Raw genomic sequence first — 13,666 nt, 5'->3', positions numbered from 1 at the left:
TTGGCTAGCAGCTCCTGCAATGACTGGGCACACGTGGGCCCCAGCCATTCACATTGAGGAAGGGTATGTGTAAACACATATCTTTCCTCCTGTCCGGCATGGTTTAGGGTTTTTAAGATTTTTTGTTTGAACCCCCTGGATGCCTACAGGAACCGAAGAGGACAGTATCATCGCATAGGAGAGGTGAGTATGTTTTTTTTATTACAGGTACCCCATGGATTCCTACTGGACAAGGGGACGTGATGGCTTCAGGGATACTAGGTGAGTATGTGTGTCAGTGAGTGTGAGTGTGCATGTTTGTTTAAATAAAATTGTACTTTCAAAGTGTGTCTTGTCTTTATTTTAATATTTCTTTTGCAGTGGAACTACAGGTACCATCGGGCCCGTAATGCCCCGCATGCTGGTACTTGTGGTTCTCCAAATACCAGCATGCGGGGGAGGCTTGCTGGGACCTGTAGTTCCACACCAAAAGACAATATTTTCAGTTCTATTTTTCACAACACATTTACACTATCAACCCGGCACCCACTGGCCAGGGGTGCCGGGGATAGCCCCGAGCTATCAGCCCAGGCATGGGGTGCCCTGGAGAGGGGGGCCCCTTTGTGGGGGGAGTCCCCCCAGTGAAAAGGTTTCCCTGGCTGTGGCATTGCTCCCCCGATAGAGTCCAGTGCTGGTTATGGAAATTACAGGGGACCCCTACTCGTTTTGTCCCGTTTTTCCAAAACCAGGACCGGATCAGAAAAGCCCTGTGCTGGTACTTAAAATACAGGGGCCCCCTACGCATTTTGGCCCCTGTATTTTAAAAACCAGCACAGGCTGTACAGAGCCCGAGGCTGGTTATGCTTCTGGGGAGGGGCTGCACATCTTTTTTTTAACACACAGACAGAAGCAGTCATGGATCTCACTGATCTATTGGATTTTTACTAAAACTCGAACCCAATTACATTTACTCCCTTGTGTCTATCTAGACATCGTCAAACTTTTTACTGTCTATCTATAGTCCAGAACCCATAACATTTTGTAAGGATCACTGTACAATAATTTTTATTTATTGCAAAATCAGTAATAATAATTTTGATTTGATTAGTGAATAGCTTTTATGCTGCAAACTGCAGAAATTGGGAAAACGAGTAGAAACGATATTGCTAGAAAATGTTAGCTAAACTGAGATCTATATTGAGTACTGTACTATATACAGTAGCTCCATCTATTTTTAGTACAATGATTATTTTCAACATTTCTAGGGGTATTCAATATGGGTGCGATAACATAGTTTTTTGCGTTATCGCAGTTTTTAACGTTTTTGCGTTAATATCACTTGTTTTAGTTTTACACCGTATTCAATTTCAAAGACTTATCGCAGTTTTGAAAAGTCTTTGATAAAAAACGGTGATAACTTTTCACCATTGAATAGGTGTCGAAAAAAAGTGCAGAATTGGGTTTTAGGGGTGCAGGCTTAAAAAAAATAGCCTGCACCCCTGAGATTGACATTTAAAAAAGAACTGTGTCAAAAAAAGTTTTAAAAAAAATAGGGACACCCCAAAAAATTAGTTTAAAAATTGGGGTGCAAGAAAAAAAATGGGAAAAAATTGTTTAACAATAGGGAAATAGGTTCAGGGCTATTCTGCAAGTATGCGGCAGGTGTTTTCTAGAATAGAATTATAGCGGCAGGTGCACAAATGCAGAATTTTTAAAAACTTACTTTAGGGACATCAAAATATGCTAGTACCCATTTTCATGTACCCCAAATTTGATGGGACCACTTAAAAAAACGAAAAAAATAACCTAAGTGCTCTTCTGCATCACTTCTTCAATGTCGGGAAAAAAACACCTGCTGCGGCTATTTAAAGCCCCGACTTTCAATTAAAGGCTAAAACGGGGGTACCCATAGTGATCCCCCATGTTTTTACAACTTTAGGGGGGTCTTACATTTATTTTAAGGAAAAATTCATAACTTTAAGCAAATCCAACTTTGGAGTTTCCCGTTTTCGTTAATTTGATATTGAATACGGGGATAAGCGGGAGCGCGCACCATACCTTTACGCAGAAAAAAACTCCGATATGAAACGTTAACTTCGCCAGGGAAGTTAACCTTTCATATTGAATACCCCTCTTAGTGTAACTATTTTTCTGCTGCCTGACAGTTGAAACTTATCATTGAAACATAGCTACTTTCCTGTAGCACTAAGGATTAACTTTGTTCCATAGTCTATCAACTCTTTCAGCAACTCGCATGGGCTGCTGGCAGGCTGCCTGCCAAGCTTTGTTGCAGTTAATGAGTCACAGCTTGCAGGGGGGAAGAGGAGTGGAAGCCCTTACTAAAGGGGTCAGTTGGATTCTCCTGCAGACAAATAAAAGTGTTAAAACAGCGTAAGGAAGCATAAAAATAATGTAACACCTGCATGTAAATCCTTTTATGAATCAGGGATATTATTTATTTATTTTTATTTTTAAGCGTGGTTCCATTCTAAGTTGCATTAACTAATTTGCAGCTTTAATAACACTTAGCAAGTATCAAACTATGTTGATTAAGGTCCACAGTTGTGAGAAATAGCTACTCCCCTGTCGCCTTCTGCTAATTCTTTGGTATGTAATGAAAGTTGGATGCAGCTGTGCACATCAAAAAGAATGATGATAGAATTAACACTTTCTAAATAGGACACATTTGAATTTAAAGCTACATCACCACCCTACACCTGAACCTTTTCCTCCCCTCCCCTCCCACACAGGACTGTCATGGGTTTTAGTAGTTCATGTCACAGCCCCAACCAGGGCTGTTTGCCGCTGCCTCATACAGAACCGGATCATCCATTATGTACAGTAACCTAAGCATCCTCCTAAATCCCAGTGGGCACATGGAGGACCGGATTACTCAAACCTAGAGGTTCCCAAATGCAGTCCTCAAGGCTCCCCAACAGTTCATGTTTTAGAGATATCCATGGTTGAGCACAGGTGGTTAAAACAATTTGACTGTGGTACTAATAAAGACACCAGTGGTCAAGATATCCTTAAAACCTGGACTGTTAGGGTGCATTGAGGACTTTTTTTGGAACCTCTGCTCTAACCATTTTTTATGTGTTATTTTTAAAAAAGCGGAGAGTTGTCCTCAAACCAGTAATTCGACTAGGACCCTATGGGGATAAATTGCAGTAGCCGCAATCACTCACTGCCTTTACTGTGCATAGAGGAAAATAATGTTTTAATAAATAAATCTATTTCATTGGAGGTAAACTGCTTGCATGCATGAATATATTCTACAGTCCCAGTTTGAGCTATAGATGACTTAATTAATAATAAGCTTACAGTTGTAAATTCCAGAGCCATTACCAGTGGTCCCAGCGCCCGGTTCAGGACACACCCCTTCCGTGTGACGTCATATTGAGGGGGCATGGTCACAAACACCGGGAATTACAGCAATGCCCGGAGCATCCTCAGGATGCTCCGGGGGGCTGTAACGGCAGCGGTGTGCATGCCTGAAGAGTCCTAAGGACGCTCCAGGCGGCACTGCAGCATGAGATTCTGGCTGTAGGGTGCTTGGAAAGTCACCCTGCTAGCCAAATGCATGGGCCATGGGTGAGTGGCGGTGCCGCCCACAGAGCTCTGAGCTGTGTTTGTGGCTGCACCTCTCACACACCCCTAGTTACATCCCTGGTAAATTCATATAGTTTCCATCAATGCACCAAAACAGATTATCAACATGTTCCTAAATTCAGCCCATTTTAAGACTTCAAATTAGGGATGTGCAGGTTTGGATTAGTTCAGACTTTCCCGCCAAATTCAGATTTTTCCCGCTATAAATTGGGTCTCAGAAAGAGGCAAAACGTCATCTTTCATGGACAAGCATCATCTTTCATGGACTTTTGTCCAGGAATGATGATGTTTGTCCATGAAAGATGACGTTTTGCCTCTTTCTGAGACCCGATTTTTGGCGGGAAAAATCAGAATTTGGCGGGAAAATCAGAACTAATCAGAGCCTCCACATCCCTACTAAATATACATGTATGTACTTTAAAAGACTGAATCAATTTAAAACTTTAAATATTATTATCTTATTTAATTTATAATGTTGTTTTATGTGGTTGACTATTTGTCAGATTGGCTTTTTTAAAACATGTTGGAAGGAGTGCACTCCTGCACTGCTTCCCTCCAGCATCCTGTTAGTTACACAAGGTCACTAGGTCCCCCCGGAGCTCAGTCAGAAGGGGTTCAACCTTTGACATGCGCTACTGTGCATGCGTGGTGTCTCTGCTCATCTTTACTCCACTGCATCCATGAGAACAGGATGGACTCTTAGACTCTCACGAGAGCCATATCATCGCCCAAACATAGCCGCAAGTACGCTATACCAATACCACCAAGGATATAAAGTAGGATACTGGGACTATGTGCATTCAACCAGCATTACCCTAAGCTCCAGGCTGCTATACTCCACAGAAACCTATGGGGGGCTGCCTAGTTACCCATCTTCAGATGGCGATGGCCATTGCAGCCTATAGGGTACCAGGAGAGGAATCTGTAGGATGTCTCCCCAGCATTTTCCACTCGCACATGAGTGGTCAGCATTAGCGATCGCTTCACTTCGAACACATCGTAAGGATGGGCTTAGGGTTTTTTAATATATTTGGGCAATCTTTAAAAAATTTTTTGCTGTGATAAGCGCCAATAATAAATGATATTTATTGGGTTTAGAACCCGATAATTAAAATATATGCCCCTTTGTGTATTATCTGAATGCATGTATATAAGACAGGTGTGTTGGGTATTGGTTACATTTCAATTAATAGACCTGATTATTCATTATATAAATGATGTCCGTGCTTTACTATTTGCATTGCTGTTTTAAGCAAAAGTCTACTTGTTGCATTACGTAGACTGAAGTAACTGGAACATAATCCAAATTTGGACTATTGAATTAGTTTTTGAAATGATCTTTGGTGCATTAGCACAAAGCACATTATATACTTATTATTTTGTGCATATTGAAAACCTAATTCATAATAAATAACCAATTTGCACTTCTATCTCATTGTAAAAAGTTATGTTTTAATTTCTTTCTATTTATTGATTAATTTAATGTAAATAGGTATTTTAGTGTTGTTAAAAGACACAATGCGGTATTAGTTGCAGTATTTTTGTTCTGCCATTAAAGAGGAACAGGTTGGTGTGTAATGGGTGTCTGTTCAGTGGAACGCTGTGTGGATTGTAATTTAAGGCTAGCAGCCTTTATTCATGGGGATTAAGAATGCATGTTGCCATGGATATCCCATTATCTACCCATACAGTTCTGAGTTCACATTTTGTACATGAATTTGTGACGCAGTCTGCATGCTGGGCTCCATGTAACAGCATAAAAAAAGGACGAGGAGGGGGAAATCAATTCTCACAGCCTATCTCTATAATTTCTATTGCTAAACCAGTCAAGCAAGCTTAGAAGCAACATAATAGTGCAGCGGAGCTTTAAAAGCCATATAGCATGTCTGTCCAAATGTAATTGTTTTCATAGATTCTTAAGGCATCTTATAATGATTTTTGTATATACGGTAGAGTATCTATCTATCTATCTCATATCTATCTATCTGTCTATCTATCTATCTCATATATATCTAAGTTATCTCATATCTATCTATCTATCTATCTATCTATCTATCTATCTATCTATCTATCTATCTATCTAATTATCCATCCATCCATCACTGTTACATCTTTGAACCTCCTAATGATCGTGCTTTCACCTATCAAGAAATGGCCCTATGATATCTATGTGAGGCTTTTATTGGCAGACACAGCAATAATGGACGTTTGGGTCAAAGTGACATTCTTTTTACATTTCATTATTATAGCCGGTGTGAACTTTTTACATTTTCATAGATTTTTCATTTCACCTTTCCAACAATTTCTGTCTGTGACTGTAACTTGTGGATTTTGGGGAGGTGCACCGCTAGCAGGAAATAGCACTGAATATACACTTCCTAGCAGTGGCCCTAACTCTCTGTTCTCCGTATACAAGCAGGTACGTAAGGGAATGTCACTAGAGTGCTCTATTCTGGCTATTGCAGCTATCCTGTGAGAGCTATTCATTTTGAGAGTTATTAGAGATTGGATCTCTACAGGAGTTGTACCAAGCGGCAGCTAATGTAATCATGATAAACTGCCGTTCAGCCAGGCTTCTTATGACGAGAAAATCAATTGTATTTGATCAACGAAATGTAGCTGGTGGTTGGCATGTCGTCGGCTGCCTGAAGGGATCTCTGCGGAACGTAGAGTCAGCTCACACAACCAAAGGATGCTGCAGAGATTAGTCAAAAGGGTGTGTGTGACTGCGCCATGTGTGATGACATCATCCGAGTCGTGGGGAGAGAAGACGTTCACCTACATATTCATTATGATCATGTTCATTGTAACGTGCTATAGCAATACAATGAGAAAGAAATAACAAACACTGATAAATTGAATTGAAACTTAGTATAAATATATCACTATATACTGTATATAGAATTAATTCATACTAATTATACTAGGGTAAAATGAAGCAGTAGTACAGTATGAAGCATTTTGAACACCTGCATTAAAGTCACCTGAGCTATCAGTATGAGATACAAAGTTATAGACCGTGGCCTCACTTTCAATATTATTATCAATAATTTTTCCAAAGACTATAGACCAATATTAATTAGCTGCTGTCTGATAAGAGCATTGTAGTGTGTTTAGAATTATTATTTTACTGCAGAAAAATTACAAAGGGTGGTACCGGGCAGAAACCTTAAAATTATTTAAGGGTGTCATAATGGCTTACTGTCCTGTACTGTATAGCTGTCTCTTCATATTCCCCTGTCACTTGGTAAGAGCCTTTAAAGGAAAACTAACACAGAATTAAAAGTCTGAATATTGAAAGCATATTAAAAACATGAACACACTCGCACACTTTATATATATCTATATATATATATAGGTACATGTGTCAATCTGAAGACAGACAGAGGCGGCACTCCGGGAAAATGCTCAGTATATTTCACCAACGTTTTGAAGCCCACAGGCTCCGATAAATAGCCGGTGGGCTCTGAAACATTGATGAAATATACTGAGCATTTTTCTTAAAAGTCCCAGAGTGCCACCTCTTTCCATCCTAGGATTGACACGTTACCAGGATCTTAATTATTTTAGGAGGGCCTCAGTCTTGAAACACACCGCTTGTCAGGAGTATAGTGGAATGTGGAAAATAAAGAAACAAGAGCGTCCAATGGTGCAATACCTTCAGCTAAGTGCTCAGTTAATGAGAGTGATATTAAAGGTGTGTACCAAATATTAATATAAATGTGGCTTGTATGAAACAACCTGATCTCCATTGTTCAAATAGAGACTCAGAAAAGTGATGGGTTCATATAAACCTCAAGAGAGACAGCACATAGTGTAATATAACACACACACACATCTTGAATGATGTCCCATCTTCATTATTCATCATGGGAGCTGGACCCCCCACCTAAAGGCTCCCCCTGCAACAGGCAGTGACAATATAAAGAGCCGGATGTCAGCAGCAGTCTGGAGCCGGACCATAGATGGGCGATGTCAGCTACTGAGGGCTGCGAATGCTGCGGTTGGGGGTTATACAGTAGGTGCTGAGAGGGGGCTAAGGAGAGAGGGAGGAAAGGTAGATGGAGAATATAATGGAAACAAAACCCTCCAGTGATGGCCACAATGGGTAGCAACTAGTGTATATATAGAAATACTAATACATATAATATACTAGTATATGTGTATCTAGAATTGCATGAGATGTCCGTCTGGTTCATGTCACCATCCATTGCTTCTCTCCCTTACTCAGCACTCAGTCTATTCATGTGGATGAGCAAGCAGTCAATCATTTTTCATCTGGCAACCAATACAATCAAAGCAGTGCTGGAATGGGATAACATAACGCCATATGTTGGTCCATTTCGATCCTGTGTCTGTCTATCACTGATGCATCTTTGAACCTCCTAATGATGGCACTCAACCTTTCTAAAAATGACTCTACAATACCATGCTACAGTAAAGCTAAACGACGTGTGTACCCAGCGATGTGACCGGAGACCCCCCCGCCGATGGACCAACATAATGAGTACACACTAGACGATTCGGTGCCCGACCGCCCAATATGTAGGCCCCTGCATGGGGTCGTGAGCCACATGGTCAGGTAAGGCTTTTATTTGTCAGACAGAAAAAGAAAGCTCTTACAGGGATATTAGGTCAAAGTGACAGTTTTTACATCTCATTATTGTAGCCAGTGTGAGCTTTTTACATTTTTTTCTTTTCACTTTTTTGAAAGCTGATTTCAATCTGTTCCCCACGCTCAGCTTTCCTCTACTTTCCTGTCTATGTCTGGGCTCACCCATTGTGGGAGGAGGCAGCTAACATGCGAGGACCTGGGGTAACTGACAGAAAGCATTGAAAAACTAGTCTCACTTATGATTGGGGCCAGAACACATGCATGTTACAGTATGCGAGTAATGATTTATATAAGGCAATATGCTTTTTTATTGTTATTCTTAAATAAAATGTTTACAAATTATAAGTGGGATGTTTAAAACTGGTTCATTTTAAACTTTTTGATAGTAGCCTTAACTAACCCAAGAAAGTTCTCACCTTGCTTTTTCACATAAACTATTACCAATAGATATAATGGATGGCTCTTTCAGAAACTGGAGACTATGCAGTGAATGGTGCCAATATGACATACAGGTGGGAATTCAATTGCCGGTGAAGGATGCGAATTGCCATTGCCGTGGTGTTTAAACGCCGGCAACTGTAGCCCGCCTTGCACTTTTTGCCCAGACGGCTGAATGGCCAATTCACACAAAAGTGCTCGCAGATTTGGCCAGGCGAATGGTGTCACCCTTAATTGAATTCTCCCTATAGTCACAGAATGAGGAGTGCATGCACTACTCTCCAGACTTGCAGTTTTGTTAAAACCAGAACTCCTGAAGCGCACTGGAACTTGGATAGATATTTGGTGTAAAATGTGCATTGTTAACTTTCAGATTCATTTTATTACAGTATGTTTTAAAGGTCAATAGCAAATGTAACAGATATTTTTGTCAGCAACATGAACAGACTATAGCAACATCTTCCAAGCAGTGTACGCTTTAATTACAAACAGCAAATCTATAAGTAATAGATTTACAGTGTTACATTGAAAAGCTAATGAAACCTTTTGAAATTAATTTGACTGTAGTAGAATTATATTATAACAATCAGATTCTATCATTCTCACTATTCATTGCAGATGGATATCGTTGGTTTTCTTCGTATCCGTTTTCCTCGTATCATCTTGGATAGCCTTCTTCTTTGTACACCCTTTTTTTTGCTTCTGCCACTTAAAGCAGTGATGTATTGCTTGGTAACATGCATGGAGGTCTTTGAAAACTTTCTTGAAATATCAATTGTTCATCAAAATGAAAAAGTGATTCTCACTCTCACCAACAATGTACCCGGTATGGCTTGGGCAGGTGTAATTACAATAAAATCACCTACAAGAGTGTGTTTACATTGCAGATGTAATAGTATCAATTTCAAGATTGCAAAAGGTTGTGTAACTGTAAGGGATATATTTACCAAGAGACGACAATTCATAGCTGCAATTTGCTTGGGGGCTCTGGCTGCGAGATTTAAAACAGCAATAATATGATATGCAAAACACGCCTGGTTTTGCATGTAATATGATTGCCCTTTTTAAATCCTGTTGTCAAAATTGGTAACAAGTGGCGGCTTTGAAAGTTTACTGTTTAGTAAATATGCCCCTAAATGTTACTGAATGGAGTAACCTGTTTCACATGTATGCATTTTTAATAACTTTGGAAGACATAATTTTGGTGTTTACAAGATTTCTGCCAACTTCAAATGTAATACTGCTAGACTATGTTACAGCTTCTATATGCAGCATAACTTGTAATAATGCTTTATAACTACTACCCAAAGATCCTGCCTAAACACGTGCATGTTCTATTTAGTGTCTTTAGTTTGAAGTACCTTTTTGGTCAAGGCATAATTAGTATAGATACAGTACATAAATGTTTTATATGTGTTTTTTTAAATCCAGTAAACTCATAAATATCATATGTAATGTGGTTATTACACACTGCATTTGGATGCATCATTTTACATGCTTGTCCAGCATTTTCATGTATTTTCCATATTCAACGTATTCAAAGTGCCTTATAAATATATTCAATAGCAAACCAAAATACTGCATGTCAATTCAAGAATAGAATGTCAGTGTATTACAAAGCAATACATCCAAATTAATCTGTAGGTGAGTGTGCACCACTAGTGGCTCTAAGTAAACCTGTGGGGACTGGTGAGGCTGGCTACACATATAGCGAATTTCATGTCTGGCCATGGTAGATATCTCTATCAGTCAGCAGCAGACAGATTTTAAGGTAGAAAAATGTCAGGTCACATGGGTGTACCAGTTTTTAATTTAAAAATGATGAGATCCCTAGCCCAGGGGCTTTTTAACAGCCATCCTCAAGAACTCCCAACAGGACATGTTTTTAGGATTTCTGTCTGGGGAAACAGGTTGAACAGTTACTGACCTAGCAAAATAGATTAACCTATGGATGATTTAAGAAATCCTGAAATTATGACTTGTTGGGGGTATTTGAGGATTGGAATTGAATACAACTGCCCTACACTAAACAACTGAGGGGATATACTGATAGCAAAGACTTCTGTGGAAAATGTCTTAAACCAGACATATAGATCAATGAATTGCAGTGTAATAAATGCTAAATTGAAGATAACACTACCCTTCTATAACAAACTAAAAATTAAGAAGCTATGGGCCTGATTCAGAGCCACTCGTAAGCGGCCACTCGTTCGCTCCGAGCGATGTTTGCCCAACTGCGCATGCGTACGGATCGTTATACGCATGCGCGAACCAGTCAGTGCGGTTGAAATTCATGTGCTCGCAAAATAGCGAATGCCTGATAATTTGAGTGACAGAAAGAGGCGTATGTGGGTGGTAACGAGGGAAGGTGCTTGAAAACGGGGAGTGGAGATCCGAACGCAGGCATGCTTAAAGGTCAAAACGGGCGTTTTATGGGTGTGCATAATTAAAACAGCAGCGTCATTGACCACGTTACTGGGTTATTTTATAGCCAGAACTGCTCGCAAAATTGTGGTAGCAAAAACCAACCCCAAGAATAGCGAGCAGTTCATACCCTGTTCGATGTACTCGATTAATCTAATAAATAGCGGACATGACGTAGGATGCGAGCGGCCAGGGGGCGTAGTTTCCCAAAAAACGACCGCAAGTTTTGTTCGCTCATTCAGACCTAGAGGCGTGAACAGACCGCAAACAGCGAACGGTTCATTTGAATAGCCACCCCTATTTTCTGGACGAGCGAGCGCTAATTGCGTCCAGCTCTGAATCAGGCCCTATATCTCTATTTGATATTACAACTTACTGCAAAACCTTTATTATATGTAGATTAGACCAGTGGTTCTCAAACTCAGTCCTCAGGACTCCACACAGTTCACCTTTTCCAGGTCACGTTGCAGGCGGTCTGGTGAATTTATTACTCAGTGACACATTTTAAAAGATCCACAGGGGGAGCTAATTATTTTACCTGTGATTCTGTGAGACCTTGAAAACATGCACTGCGAGTTTGAGAACCTGTGGATTAGACCTTTAATGTTTCCTTGCATTTTACTGAATGCACTTGTACGTATCCTCTCTACTGTCATTTACTGTCTTTATTGTACTGCCACTAAATATGCAAAACATACTGTGCTACATAAGAGTAATTTGCTGTAAGCTGAAACACAGTACAGCATGGTTTAAAGCAAATAATCTTTTGGTACTGATGATACTTAGCGAAATATGAGTACATTATATTGTACCATTACTGCTGTATCTAGCAGTGTGGGATGTACTGTACTGTATGCTTATTTGCTGTATGTCCTTCAGCATTATAGCTAGGTTGTCATATAGATTCTGTACAATTAATTCCCTGTCCATGGTGCTGAAAGCCAGATTTATTACTGTTAGCATTTACTCTTTCAATGCACCAACACTGTGATTCACTACGTAGGTATGTATTTACATCAGGCAGGTGCCTATGGGAATTTAGGTTGGTGTAAAATATGTACTATAGTTTTAAGCTAAGCAAACCAGCCAGTATTTCTCTTTTGACCGCTTCAACCAGTCAATTTCCACACAGTATACCTAATAGCTTAGAGCTGTGTTCTGTCCAATTCCCTCTTCTTTGATCCATGAATAATAGAGGTATTGTGCAGCTGCCAGCAATTAACACCTCACTTTTATATATTTAATATGGCACTTTCATAGTCCTGTTGTTCACTTGCTGTTAATCATGTTTTTTTACTTTCTTATTTTCCACTAAATTGTGCTTGTTAATTGTTTGGTAACATAGTGCAAAGACGTTCACAGTATCATAGTTCACATGTATAAAACTTTTGCCAGTGAATGGTGAGAAAGTCATACAATATTGTAATCTGTAAGAAAAAATCATATGTCTATTGTGAACATTACGATTATGGTATAGCTACATGAGTTGTAGGTAAGACTTTAAGGTTCCATTATAATCAAGTAATACAATTGAAGTATATAGATGTAAATACTATACCAGCAGTTCACAGACAGTCCAGGTTTTAAGGATATCCACGCTTGAGCCCAGATGGTTAAATCAGATTGACTGAGGTACTAATTAAGTCACATGTACTCAAGCATGGATTTTCCTTAAAACTTGGACTGTAATGGTGTAGTTTGGGAACCTCCACACTAAACTGATAATTATCAGATATTTTATATACAAAAATGTAACAAACCTATTGTGTACCTCTGTTTGTGATGTGTTGAAAGGTAATTGCAAGTGTGGTCTGTAAGTTGGGGAACAATGATCAGAAAATGTGATGTAGTGTTATTTTTCTGTGAGATTACCACATAAGTATAGTTATTAATGGTCCCCAGGGAGTGTGACTACAACAAAACCTATTTGTACTGGACCTGAGGATTCCGGGGCAATTCAGAGTAATTGGCTATTGGACACCTGTTCTGGAAAACACAGATGGAAAAAGTACACATAAGTGGATCAAATACTGAATACTGCAATACCACCTCATGTTTACAGCAAAGGGTTTTTATGGAAAGGTACAGTATAGCAGTAGAAACGGAGAAGTAGTCAGTTGTTTCCTCCTGGAAGGGTTTTCGGGGGGACGGACGGACCATTTTCTAGACATATCATGGAGAACAAAATGTGACCGTTTAGGCACAGCCATCAAACCAGCTACAGTTAACATAGGTCCTATATACTTTGACTGTGCACTGAGAACTACTATTGTGGTCACGTGATCTTTTCAGCTATGTACAGTATAGAGTCATGCAGGTGACTAGTGACAAGATTAATTACTACAATCATTATGAAATCTAAATGGGAGTGTGGGCTACTGTAAACAAGAGGCATTGTATTTTATTTTAATTAATGTCCCTCGAATAATACAAAAGAATATTGCAAACTGTTTTTTATGCTCCACTTATGGTTTCAAATAATATTCAGCTCCTAGTGGGTGGCACATTTCTTTTGACATGAATGTGGAGTGGAGTGCATGCGGGGGCCCACACTCAGTTGAAATCAGTTGCCCAAAATATATACAGGTAGGTCACAAA

Source organism: Taudactylus pleione, unplaced genomic scaffold, assembly GCF_031769625.1.
Source record: "Taudactylus pleione unplaced genomic scaffold, aTauple2 ptg000707l, whole genome shotgun sequence".
Classification (NCBI taxonomy): domain Eukaryota; kingdom Metazoa; phylum Chordata; class Amphibia; order Anura; family Myobatrachidae; genus Taudactylus; species Taudactylus pleione.
Note: the sequence above shows the minus strand (reverse complement) of the source record.